Source organism: Canis aureus, chromosome 10 (genome assembly GCF_053574225.1).
Source record: "Canis aureus isolate CA01 chromosome 10, VMU_Caureus_v.1.0, whole genome shotgun sequence".
NCBI classification, from domain to species: domain Eukaryota; kingdom Metazoa; phylum Chordata; class Mammalia; order Carnivora; family Canidae; genus Canis; species Canis aureus.
The window spans coordinates 7,278,260-7,292,022 of NC_135620.1; positions in this window are offsets into that span (position 1 = coordinate 7,278,260).

The following is a 13,763-nucleotide window of genomic DNA, read 5'->3' on the forward strand; positions in this document are numbered from 1 at the left end:
GTGATTTTCAGAAAAAAACTGATATTGAATACACATAACTTTTTGTGATGGTAACCCACCTTCTCCGGAAGGAATGGTAAAAAAAAATGATGTCAGTTTTTAAAGTCAGGGGTTCAAGTTTATGAAGTACATAGCCTTGTTAACACGGAGACAACTGAATACATCATGCTTCATGTTGGCAGTATTTATAACATTATGAAGTACATTACCACTCTTACTTGGATATCTGGTTAGTGCAAATAATGTGGTTAGCAATATATGGTCCGTGGAAGTAGAGACAGATTCCGTATTTGAGAAAAAATCCAGCAAAAGAGAAAGTATGGGAGGGGCATATGTCCAACTGTCAACAGTGGTTGCAGTGTGTATGTGCATGCACATGTGTGTGGGTAAAAGAGGAGCAGGCTGCCTAAGGAAAAACAATATTATGTCTAGGTATTGATTGTGTAACGTGGCTGACTCCAGGGACCTTAATATCTCAAGAAATGTGTCCATCTTAGATGTGAAGACTTTGGGTACTTGCACCTTCTTATAAGAGCCATTCCTACTCAGCCATTAGAAACGACAAATACCCACCATTTGCTTCAATGTGGATGGAACTGGAGGGTATTATGCTGAGTGAAATGAGTCAATCAGAAAAGGACAAACATTATATGTTCTCATTCATTTGGGGAATATAAATAATAGTGAAAGGGAATATAAGGGAAAGGAGAAGAAATGTGTGGGAAATATCAGAAAGGGAGACAGAGCATAAAGACTCCTAACTCTGGGAAACGAACTGGGGGTGGTGGAAAGGGAGGAGGGCGGGGGGTGGGGGTGAATGGGTGACGGGCACTGAGGGGGCACTTGACGGGATGAGCACTGGGTGTTATTCTGTATGTTGGCAAATTGAACACCAATAAAAAATAAATTTATTAAAAAATAAATAAAACAGGCAAAAAAAAAAAGAGCCATTTCTATTGGGCCTTTATCTATATTTGCTGGGTTTTTTTCCTCATAGAACAATCCCTCTATGCCACCCTCTGTTCAAATGCAACCCTTACCTCCACTCATATGGCTAACTCCTGCTCATCTTTCAAGACACAGTTAGGGGTGACCTCTGAGAAACCTTCTCAGAGCCCCCTCTAGCCCCTCCTTTGGCTTCTCGATGAGCCACACGTGTCCAGTCATGACATTGACCCACCATTTCACATTCATCCCTTGATGTATCCACTTTTCCTGTCCCTAGAATAGCAGTGTGCAAAATGATGTGCAATCAATGTGTACTGACTCAATGAATCTCAGATTTTCTGACATTTGGGGAAAATACATTGTGTATTGTGTGTGTGTGATCATTAGAAAATGCCATGATTCCTATAAACTAACAATGACTAGAGGAAGGAAGTTCTCTATATTCTTAGGACACTCTTCCTACCCACTGCATTCAAGCAGCCCAGTCCTCCCCATGTTTGGAAGCAATACATGGATTGAGATTTTCCCTCCTCACCTGACATCTGGTGTTCTATATGCCAGGGAACATATATTTTAATGTTGACGTTGAAGAATAAAACTATATTGAGCACCTACTGGGTCAGATTAGCCATGTGGAATGTCATGTTTGTGTCAACACGCTCAGGGCCCTGAGACAGCTTACAGAGCTGACATTCAACCTAATGCTCTCCTATGTGGAGTGGAGATGTTAGAGCAAGCTCAGTGAATTTGTGTTTACAGCCACAATGGACTTTCAGAAAAGCAGAGAAAAATCCAGTACTGCCTCCATGTGGGTCAACCCTCAAGACCATGTGAACACCTCAGGGAAGAGTCCCCATCCTTTGACCCATCTGTGGTGCTCTAGGTGGCAAGGCAAGACTGGGGAACAGCCGCCATTTCTTGAGAGCTAGTGTGTGCCAGCACTTTTCCTCAATTATCTAATTTAATGATTTCCAAAAATATTTACCTTTTTTAAAATGAGGGATTTGGGGCTCAGAAAGATTAAATCATTTTCTCCCCAACATCCCCCGGGTGCTAATTCTTGAACCCCCCAAATCAGATGATGCTCCCTCCTTCTGCCCTTAAGCAGCACTTGAGAAGCTTTCCAGAGGACAGGGCGATGCCTCATCTGCATGGGGTCTCCTCGGGGCACAGGTACACTATGATCTGGCCGGCAGGATGGCTTCCAGTCTCCCTGACCTCAACCATCCCAGCTACAGACTCCAGGTGCGGGGATCCACTCCCAAATCCCTAGGCTGAGCCTCAGAGAGGCTGGTCAATCTCAGCCAAGTGTTTGAACAGGGAAGTGATGTACTTTGGAAGCGCAGGCTACCTTTCTGGAGTGGCCACTTTAATCTTTTTCTTCTTCTTGTTTTAAATATTTTATTTATTCATGAGAGACACACACACACACACACACACAGAGGCAGAGACACAGGCTGAGGGAGAAGCAGGCTCCATGCAGGGAGCCCGATGTGGGACTCGATCCCAGGACTCCAGGATCACGCCCTGAGCCGAAGGTGGTGCTAAACCGCTGAGCCACCCAGGCTGCCCCTGGAGTGGCCACTTTAGACTCACGTGTAGATCATGAGAGAGCAACAGTCTCTGGGGCTCCACCAGTGCAGGAGGCCCAGACAAACAGACAGCATTGTACTTCTTGACTTTCCAAGTTCCGCGTCCCAGGCCCTCCTGTCATGTCAATGAACTCTGACAGCCAGTATTTGAGATAGCTCCATATCCTGATAAGGTACTTAATTGAAGCTTCACTCTATGTCATGTTAATCTGGTCCCCAAGCTGTACCCTATGTCCCAGAGACGCAATGCCCCCTGGTTCTCCACTTTCTGTCTCACCTCCTTGTGTGCCAGTACATGCCTTCCCCCTCAAAGGACACTTACCCTCGTCCTTAGGGGATATGGATATTTTACCATCTCCATATTCAGAGTAGCTTTTGGCCCTGAAGTCCGAGCCTGAGCTTTCCAGGGTACAACTGGTAAGCATCCAACTGCTCCAAGGCATGAGTACTAACTACTGAGAACATCTTTATTTTGAAGATTCTGGGGGAGAGTCTTTGATCTAGCTTGGGTCCACCTGTCCACCTCTAGTTTAGTAAGCAACTTTAATTCATGGCCCATCAAGATCATAACAAAGGGGATGCCAGCTCTCCAAAAGGAAAATAGGATGATGCTGTTGTCAAGAAAAAAAAAAAAAAGGCAAGGAAACATGGCATCTAAATATCCATCGCTACCTGAGGATTTTATGTGTCATTTTTACCTGTGTCCTTGCTACACCAAGGCAAACGGGAAGGCTACTTTGTTCCCTTCCCAGGTATCCCACAGGCTACTATTATATTTAGATTTCCCACATTCACATGAGGTTCCCTATATCCATTTTAATCCGATTCTACCTGCATTAAAAATGTGTAGGCTGGGGTTTTAGGGTCCATCCAAGGCCTGCCAAGTCCTTTAGTGTGAGCTGGATCTGATGAAGCTCTAAGGATAACCATCCTGCATGTCAATCTTGTTTTGTTGATTTGATATCTCATAGGGTTTTGTCTGTTTGTTTTATTTTTAAAAAATTATTTATTTATTTATTTATTTGAGAGATAGAGATGGAAAGAGAGGGGGGCAAGGCAGAGGGAGAAGCAAACTCCCTGCTGAGTGGGGAAGCCCAACTTGGAGCTTGATCCCAGGACCCCGGGATCATGACCTGAGCTGAGGGCAGATGCTTAACCAACAGAGCCACCCAGGTGCCCTTCATGTTTTTAAAAATCTTACTGAAAAGCCTTCAAGTTCTGGGTTCCCCTCCTTCTCCTTGGGCAACTGTCTCATCCAGAACACCCACAGTGTCTCAAAGACCCTGAAGACTCTTACATCAATTCTCCTCAAAGATCTGGAACGAGAAACAATGGTATTGTCATCAGCCTGACCATACCTCCCAGGTTGCCTCCCAGAACATCATGCTTACGCAACACTGGTGAGGAAAGGCAGGGTGTATGTGGGTCTGCTGGTGCTGAGAGGGGATCCATCACCAACTGTCCTCTGGCCCCACCACCTTCTCTAGGTTCTCTCCAGTGCTTTGCACGGATGTGGGGAGAGAGCACCCACAAGTGAGGACCTTCGTGGGAGGCCACAGCCCCCTTCCACCCTTGCCCACTCACAGACACGTCCCAGACTTCTTTGAGACAATCTTCTGATGTTCATCTTCAATTTTTGAATAAGTGAAACTTGAAGCTTTGATACCTTATTTATTTTAAAATCAAATTTAACTCCTTCCCACACAGCCCAGATGTTCCTTCACTTTTCCTATTTGGATTTCCTCTTGACATGAGTGATGAATGATAGAAATCGGGGCCAGCAGAGGCGTCACAGTAAACAGCCTTGTGCTCCCTGAAGGGTTCCTGACCTGCAGACTCCCCCATCTCCTCATCCAGAGTGCCCCTGCTACCTCGGGACCCTGGTGATCTTGCATCTGAACTCGGGAAGTGTATACGCCTGCTAATTCACGCATTCTCTGCCAGCCTGCATATGCCGGCACATCACAGAGACGGATGAAGAGCCAGAATAAAAATAAACCTAAAATAAATGGTATTTGAAGACCTTGAAACAGATTAATTTAGACGTGGTTTGAAAAAGAGTGGGTTGGCTTTTTTTTTTTTTCTTTCCTTTAATGTCTTAGCTGGGATTTGGGGATTTTTTTTTTTTTTAATGACAGAGCAAAAAGTTCAAATTCTATTCCTTTAATTTCTTACTTCAAATTGCTGCAGAGAGTAATGAAGGCTCAACTTGGCTCCAATATTTTTCCTTTGTGTAGACCGGGCACTCAATTAATGAGAGGACACTCGGGCTGCTGAGTCCGGGAGAGCTTGTTCTACCCTCCTCGCTCCCGCTGCAGGGAGAGGGAGAGGCAGATATTAAACACCATTCAAAAAAAAAATTAAATAAGTAAAGAGGAGTCCTGGTCCTTGAACTACCTCTAAGAGATATCGTATTACATTTTTTCAGGGTTTCCTAGGAAACCAGTTCGGTGTAAAAACGTATTCTTTGTCTTCTGCTCTTTGCAAAATTGTTTGAACCATCATATCTCATAAAAGGTTGCTTCACAGGCAATTTGAACAGCATTAAAAAAAAAAAAAAAGCTTAATCTGCAGTTTGCTGCACCGATAAAGGCGATACACCTTTATCCGAGGCTTGAATGCTTGATTGTATTTTCTGAAAACGGTTAAGATTATGCCATTATTTTTGAAGCGTCTCTGAAATCAAATCTTGTTGTCTTTTCCCTTTCCAAATCACAAGTCTTTTTTTTCGCCCCAACATACCCAAGTTGCACTAAAATATCTCCTAAAATAGTTTTGGGAGATTCTTATTAGCACTTACACAGCAGAGCATCAGCGAAGGGAGAAATAAACCTCTCTCTCCCTCTCTCTCTCTCTCTCACATGCACACACACGTACCTGCGCACACACGCCCACACACACACACACACACACACACACACACATTCAGCACCCATGTGCTCGGTCTCTGGAGCTGATGTGCTTCTGTGTCCCCAGTGTCACCCTCCCTCCCAGTCAGAATCCCCCAGTTCCCGTTCTGCTGTTGTGGGTCAACTGCTTTAGATTCCACTATCATTACATATTCGGTTGTTATGATGCTTTTGTAAATGGTGGGGGTACTTGAATGTCCACTGGGTTGGGGAATCTCATGAGGGTCAAGGATTTAGGGTATTGGAAAGTTTTGATCATTTTTAACACTTGAAATTTCAGCTCCTAACTTTATGTCCTATGTGAAAAGCCCCAGAAAACAAGACGGGCATTTCCGCAGTATTGACGCGGATGTGAAGCACATATGGAATATCTTGGGGTTGCTGTCTGGGTCGTAGGAAGTGTCGCTAAGGGATCAGTCTGACTCTCAACCCTAGTGTCAGTAATCACTTAGCTCCCCATGGTGTTGGCTATCTCTTGGTTTCTCATAGGCGCTCTCTGTCAGGTTAAAAAAAAAAATCCCCTAGCCCACCTTACCTAATACAAACCAAGATTATTAAAAGCACTGGCCAAATCTACATCGTTGGTCCACCAATTAATTTCTAGCTCCACAACTGTGGGAAAGTTCTTTAATTTCTCTGTTTCAGGCACCTTATCTTTCAAATGGAAACAACAAACAATTTTCTCAGAAAATTAAATGAGCTAACGGGGAAACACATTACCCAGTGTTGGGCATCTGGTGGTGAGGGTGGGATCCATGCTACCACTCTTATGACAACCTTAGTGGTAATTTTTTTCTGTATGGATGTGTGTGTGGAGACTCAACACTTACTATCTTATATCTGAGGATAAACTTAGTTTAGCAAATGAATTCTTGTGCACCTACAATTTATCTGGCTCAGTATAGACTGTAGACTTATAAAGGTATATAAACTATATAGTTCCTGCTCTTGATATGCTAAGAGTTGAATGGAGAAGCACTTGTTTCCAAGGCATGATGGTACATATTAGAGACCTTCATGTGGGAGGTGCTTTGAGGGAGGAGAGAAGGAGAGCCTGGTACTGCCTGGGAGCTCAGGGAAGGCTCGGCGGAGGCAGGGTACCTGAACCAGGTGTTAATGTAGCACGTGCACTGGCTGGTTGAATTTTATTTCTGTAAAGTGTGTACATGCATGTGTGAGCACACATCCATGTATACTACGTGCATGCACTGTGCAATAAGCTTTAGGTGTTCTGTGTACAGAATGTGGCAGGCTGCTGATTACCTTGCAGGATCCATTCCCCCTCCTGTTTTTAAAGCACTACACAGTTCTGAGTGTTAGCAGAGCGCAGGGTGCCGGAGCCTGTGTCTTCCAGCCTCCCTTGCTGCCTGGTGCGACCAGCTGTGCGACCACAGCTGTGATTGTACTCCTGTCCCTAGGATGTGAGCTCAAGTATTCTGTGCCACGACTGGATTAGTCTTTAAAAATGGCTGGGTGGGCCCCACCGACTCTCTCCTTTGCCTTTCCTGTTGATGAGAAATTGGCACAATGAGAAAAGCACCTTGGATCTGAAGATGGAAGCCACACGTGGAAGATTACAGAGCTGCCCCGCCGGTGCTGGATCATGTACTTTGGGGCTATTATGTAAGAGCAAAAGAAATTTCTAGCTTTTGGTCAGCTGCTCTGTTCTGGTGTTACTTTGTTTCAGATGTTAAGTCAGTACATGATAGAATATGGTATTGGGCAGGGAAGTGGGAATTGGGATACGAGCTTCTTGCCACCAGCTGGGTATGACGTCAAGCAAGGTCTCATGCCTTGATTGACTCATCTCCAGAAAGAGGGTCTTTCAGCGCCATGAGATAATGACGATCACTTACCTTTTTGGTATGATGCTTTACTCTTATAACACAATAGTTTTTCTCTTAAGAGAAATGTCTTGGGGTATCCTGGTGGCTCGGTCTGTTGAGGATCTGCCTTCAGCTCAGGTCATGATCCCAGGGTCCTGGGGTTGAGCCCCACGTTAGACTCTGCTCAGTGGGGAGCCTGCTTCTCTGTCTGCCTCTGCCCTCCCGCCCCTGCTCATGTGCTCTCTCTCTCAAATAAGTAAATAAAATCTCTTAAAAGAGAAATGAAATGTCTTGAACTCTGGGGACGGGAGACAGGGATAGGCTTGCGACTAAGTGAGCAGTACTTCCATCCAGGAGAGCCGCAGTGGAGATTGGAATCTCTTTGGGCCCAGGTAAGGCAACCAGATGTGTGCAGAAAGAAGGAGCAGCTCAAGGAGCAAGTCACTGAGCAGATAGGCCACCCAAGGGCCTGGCATCATGTACTGGTGCCCATGGGCATAAGCCTCGTGGACAAAGAGGGTGAGCGACCTTACAGCTTTGTTCTTTGCTGTGCATTCTGCATCCATTCTGGAGGCCAGAGAATCCTGCCCGGAGGTCATAGTTTAGGCTGAGCAGATAGGAAGCGTCTTGGTAGCAGGGGGGAGGCCCAGTTCAGCGAGGGCGTAGCCTGTTTTCCCCAGACCCAGGACTGGAGGAGGAGGTCAGCTCTCAGGTGCAGGAGGCCCCTGAGCCTCTGTGCAGGCATCGTGTGGCCGAGGCGACTAGATGCGTGACAGAGCCAGACTCTGTCCGGCCAAGCAGGGCTTTTGTTTAACCAGGTCCGGCTGGCTGCTTTTGTTGGCAGATAAGGAGTATTTAGGGGAGAGAGAAAAGAGACATTTTCATTATCAGCAGGATGGGGACTCAAAGTCATTTATTTATTTGAAGGTTTTGAGGACTGGGATCTTGGTTTTGAATGCCAAGTTGGAGAAGAGGGACACAGTGGGATTTGGGGTTTTTGCCAGTGCCGGTAAACACTCACCTCGTACGACTTTTCCACGCTCCTGTGAGGTAGGCAGGGCAGCTGTGACTTAAATCGATTTTGCAGATGGAGCAAACGAAACGTGGAGAGTTTGAAAGACCGCCCCGCAAACGCAGAGGCCAGCTCGGCCTGGAAGCCAGGCCCACAGACTCCCACCGTGTGTGCTGCTTTCTGAGCTACTTTGTCTTGCGAGAAGCAGAAACTCCGCCAGATTAGAGATGCCGGTTCCCCAGAGCCTCTGGGAGCTGGCCTTTGTGGGGGCTGGTCTTGGGGTACGTCACCCTCATGACACCACCCCCACTGAGCCCACTTCTTCCCTGGGCCCAGGCCTGTCTGCTGCTCTGGCCAAGTAATTAGAGAGGATCTTTCTGGGTCACTCTTTCCTGAGGACAAAACAAGCCCTTTGGTTTCTCGATTAGAAAGCTCAACAGATTGAGTGACAAGGAAAAGTTTTTGATCTTGCTATTATAGGCACCTAATTAAAACGAGATGCAGATGCTCCAACACCTAGTAATTTTCACCTCACTTACGTTGGATCCAATTACAGCCCTTCCCTACTGACTTACACTGTTTAAATTACAAAGTCAGAAGGAAATATGACTATTTACCTATTTCTATTCATACATAGAAGTCTAACACATTATCTTTTCTCCCAAAGCAAGAAATGTGATCACAGGTCTCCTCTTCACCCTGGCAACAGAGGGGGATAAATCTTGGTTCTTAAATAAAATTAAACACAAGAAGAACTTAAATCAGCCAATGCCTATGTCACACTTCAATAGATAATTCTGTTGCCCACACACAAAAAACGTGTCCTTTCCCCGGGAATGGAGAAGGCAGGTTTGCAGAAGAACTTTAGCATTTGCTGTTGTCCTGGAATGCATGCTTTGCAACAGGAGACTTCCTTTTCAGAGTCATTCGGTTGTTGACTGGCACCCTTTAGATCAGGGAAAATCGGGTGTTTCGAAAGGTTGCTCCCTTTACTGAGGACATAATTGAATAAGTAACACCGTGCAGCCGTTGGAATCACATATATATTTGATGCCAGAGTTACCAAAGTTGGTGGCAACCAAGCCTTCGTCTTTACCAAAAGCATTTCTCTGTACCAGGGTAAGTCTTTGTGGGAGCAGGGCTTTAAGGGGCAAAGAAGTGGACAAACAACAGCAACCAACCAAACAACCAAACAGAAAGAGAACTGTGGCATTCTGAGAAGCACGGCTCTTTTCCTCCTCCTCTGTGTGGAATCTACGTGAGGTGATCCATCATGGCAGCTAATGGAAGATGCTGGTTTCTTCCGAATGCAGTAGAATAGTTCTGCGTGGTGACTGGCTGGGCCATGCTGTCCCCAGGGCAAGAGGGAGGCCAGGCACCCTGTTGCAGAGAAGATGGCGCTGCCCCTTCTGCACCGAACACACATAGGCCAATCACACATTGATTCCAGGAAGGCCAGAGTGCAGCCCTAGCAACATGGAGTACAGGCAGCGATATGGACGAGGGAGATAGGTAGCGAAGTCGAGGCAATCTCTACCTTCTCTCTCCTTCTGGGCGATTTTTCTAGCTCTCAGCCATATCATCCCACCAATGACATTAGAGAGGAGGTCAACACTCAACAGTGTTGAGTTGGTACCCATGAGTTGCCAAAGTGGCCAATGGTGCCAACATGAAAAGACAACAGTGGTATGTCTTCCTTACCTCTTCCTTTCATACTCCTTTACCCCAGTCTTCTGTGAAGGGAAAGGTGAGCAAACTCTTTACCCTTCCAGGTGTAGGGCATCTCTTCTCCATTCCCAATTAACCCTGCATTCTCTTAAGCTTCTCAAATTTCTCTTGTGATGTGTGTGGCTCAAGTTGGATGAAGAAGGTCTAAAGGCTGGCCTTTCATCCCCCTTTTTTTCTTTCACTGTGGGTCTGTGTCACTGCCCCGGAAGTGGCAGGGTGCGTCTCAAGGAGGGAGGTCACTGAATTTGGCTTTGTTCTCCCTTTTCTTGCTTTGTTGACAGTTCCTAATAACACTGCTGGCATCAGGACATTGCAGACGCAGGAAGGAAGAGATGTGCTCTTTAATGATGGAAAAATCTTAGAGCACAATGTCCTTAAAATAGAATGTATGTGCCTAGCCTTTATTTTGGGGTCTTTATATTGTTGTAATTATCTCTTCTGGGAAGTGCTGTGGGAGGCTTTTCCCCTGTGGTGAAGCAGAGCACTTGTGTAACCTGAGGTGTTCCCAAGAGGGCTGAGGGGGATAACTTCAACACACAGGCTTTTGAAACAGTGCTACCTTCTCATGTTGATCAGTGATCCAATGGATTCCTTCTCTCCAAATCCCAATCTCTGTAAAATGAGGATGAGGGCACCTGGGTGGCTCAGTGGTTGAATGTCTGCCTTCGGCTCAGCTCGTGATCCCAGGGTCCTGGGATCGAGTCCCGCATTGGGCTCCCTGCAGGGAGCCTGCTTCTCCCTTGCCTGTGCCTCTGCCTCTCTCTGTGTGTCCCTCATGAATAAATAAATAAAATCTTTAAATAAATAAGATAAGGATGATCATACATGGGCTGCCCCTCCCCATGAAGCTGTTGTGATGATCAAGCCATATCACAGATAAGATTAGGTCTGCAAACTGTAAAATGCCATGGAGATAAGTTATCTTTGTTGCTGACCATTGGAAGCCCCGCCTCTCTTGGGTGGTACCATTCCACTTTTAATTTCTTTGATATAAACCTTAGCCCTACTGCTGAAATCCATGCTTTTGCACTATGCATGCAAAATGTTCAGTATCTACACCATGATCGGCTCATGTCCTTATGAACCCCATAATGTGGTGAGGTCACTTGTCATGATGAACAGGAGAAAAGACACCATTGGGCTCTCACACAGATTTTAAACATCTGTCCCATCCAAGGAACTCCCTGGGAATCCTGCCTGAAGTTCTTTCATGTTGGTTTCCTGGCGTTTGGTATCGTGTCCAATGTCACTTTCTTCTGTTTTTTTTTTTTTTTTTTTTTTTTTTTCTGAAAATCATCAATGAAAAATGCTTCTGATTTCATGGTTACCTATTTTTCCCCTTCATTAGCATCCACTTATTTGGACCATTATTACAGCCCATTAGCAGGACCAATGACTTGATCTGGGATGATGTTAATGATTCTCAAGAGAGTTTTCTATGCGAAAGTGATTACAAGAATAAGAAAGTTGCTGGCCACCTGAGTCATTGTCAACGGGGCTGAAAGGGACCTGTGTCCAGGCTCCTCTGCTACGTCTTGGCTTGTATTACTGAGGCTATAGTTTTATGACTGTTCATTTTCGACCAGGAGGTGTACATTTTACCTGGAAAAGGGGCAAAAGAACTTCCACAGGGTCCACCTTCAGCAGACACAAGATTCTGGGGACACGTGGGTGGCTCAGCAGCTGAGCATCTGCCTTTGAGTCAGGGCATGATCCCGGTTCAGGGATCAAGTCTCACATTGGACTCCCTATGAGGAGCTTGCTTCCCCCTCTGCCTATGTCTCTGCCTCTCTGTGTTTTTCATGAATAAATTAAAAAAAAAAAAAAAGGACACAGATTCTGACCTCTGTGACATTTTGTGTCTTAGACCAAGAGGAGAAAGCCTCTTGATACCATTTGTGTGCGTGCGTGTGTGTGTGTGTGTGTGTGTGTGTGTGTTTGTAGATGTGTTTGCAGAAGGGGGCTGGGGAGCTCTCCCCTACTCAGCTGCCTCTCTTGATTTGCTCAAATTTCATTTCCATTTGCTAGAGGGCCATCTGCACATTTTTCTGCCCAGGCACATTTAATGCACATCAGTGCAGCCCAACGCTCTGTGGAGGTCAACGGCCTCCCACCTCCCAGCATCCCGGGGGGTTAGAGCCAAGGATACACAATACTCTAAATGGAATATTGAAGATCCCCATCTGTCTGGCAGTCCCAATCAATAAATGTGAGCCCTTCTTTCCCAATCCTGTGCGAGAGACACGTCACCACCTGGTTTTAAGACAAGCGAGAGATGCAGGTTTCTAAGGGTTACTAAGTGCATGCACCCAGCTGTCACAGTGCTCAGCCAGGACCAGGATTATGCTCTTAATCGTGTTATTTTGGTATAAAGGCCTTCTTTTAAATCCCTGTCACCCCTGTCCCTCAAGCAAAAACATACCAGTGCCTGAAATTGTAGGTACCTTCTAGATACTTCTATGGGACTGGCTGAATGACTTTTTTTTTTTTTTTTTTTTTGAAAGAACTTTTGCCCTGGGCAGTTCAAATGCAGTAGGTGTGTAGTTCAGAGGCACTTGGTGTGGCTTCTGCCAAATGATAAGGCTGAACAATGAGACCTGTTTGTGTTTTTACCGGACACGGCATTTAAGGAAAGCTACGAAGCCATCGACGGCCCCATAGAACACCTAGGCTGTTGGCTGTATTGGGACAGTCACCCCTTAGTGACTTAGAGACTTAGCCAGCAGTCTCAAAACACCCTACAGAGACCGCTGACCCTGCAACAAGCGTTCAAGCAAGCACGCAAGCCATCACAACAGTTAAAAAGCTGGGTTATCTGAGGCACATTGTGAGTCTGAGCGAAGGCATGGTGGGGGGGGGGGCAGCTAAAATGCAGGCTGCACCTGTTCAGCTCCTTGTCACCTCATCACCAGACCAGAACAAAGCTGACTGCAGCAAAAGCTACCATAACAGGAATCGGGTTACACTGCAAGGATTGTCTGGCTTCCAACCAGTGAGATTCGGGCTCCAGCCCGCCCCCTTGACTCAGCCCAGATGAAAGCCTTTGGGATGCCCCACAAGGGAAGGGGGAGGCATGTACTCAGGGCTTTCCCCCAGAGGAAGGACTCCCCGAGTGAGATGAGATGCTGTCTGCACGGAGGAGTGTCCCATCTTCCTGGCTAGTCTTGCTCTCATGTTGTAAATGAGTGGGGGTGAGAGGCAATGAATTTGTTCTTGGAAGAGCTGCTTTACCATCAGCTTTGGGATCGTGGGCAAATCCTTTCATTCAATGGATCTTAGCTTCCCCATTTTTAAAAAATGAAAATCAGACCATTCTTTCTGGATTGCATTTGGCTAGAGCTGCGCAGGCAAACCTGTCAGTCGCATAAGGAGGAGGAAGATCTTCGGTTTGGCAGAAGGGAGGATGGTCACAGAGCTGATTTGGTTCTGTTTCCTAAAGAATCTGAAATAAGACGTGGAGTTTTTGCTTGTGGGTTCCTACCTACTTGGTATGCCGTTTGGCACATTGCCTGCTGGCCTTTCTCTGGACCCGTCCATTTTCCACATCGCTGCCAGGTAGCCTTCTAAAGCACAAACACATGTGTCTACTGCTTCATCTACTCCAAAGGTGCTCTGTGCCCATCAGCTAAAATCCTAGCACACGATAAGCAGGTTCCTCTTCGTCTCCCCATTCCCAGCCTTCTTTCCAGCGGTTCTCTCATAGACCCTGCTCAAGGCCCGATAAACCTTTTGTCTTCCAGGCACAGTG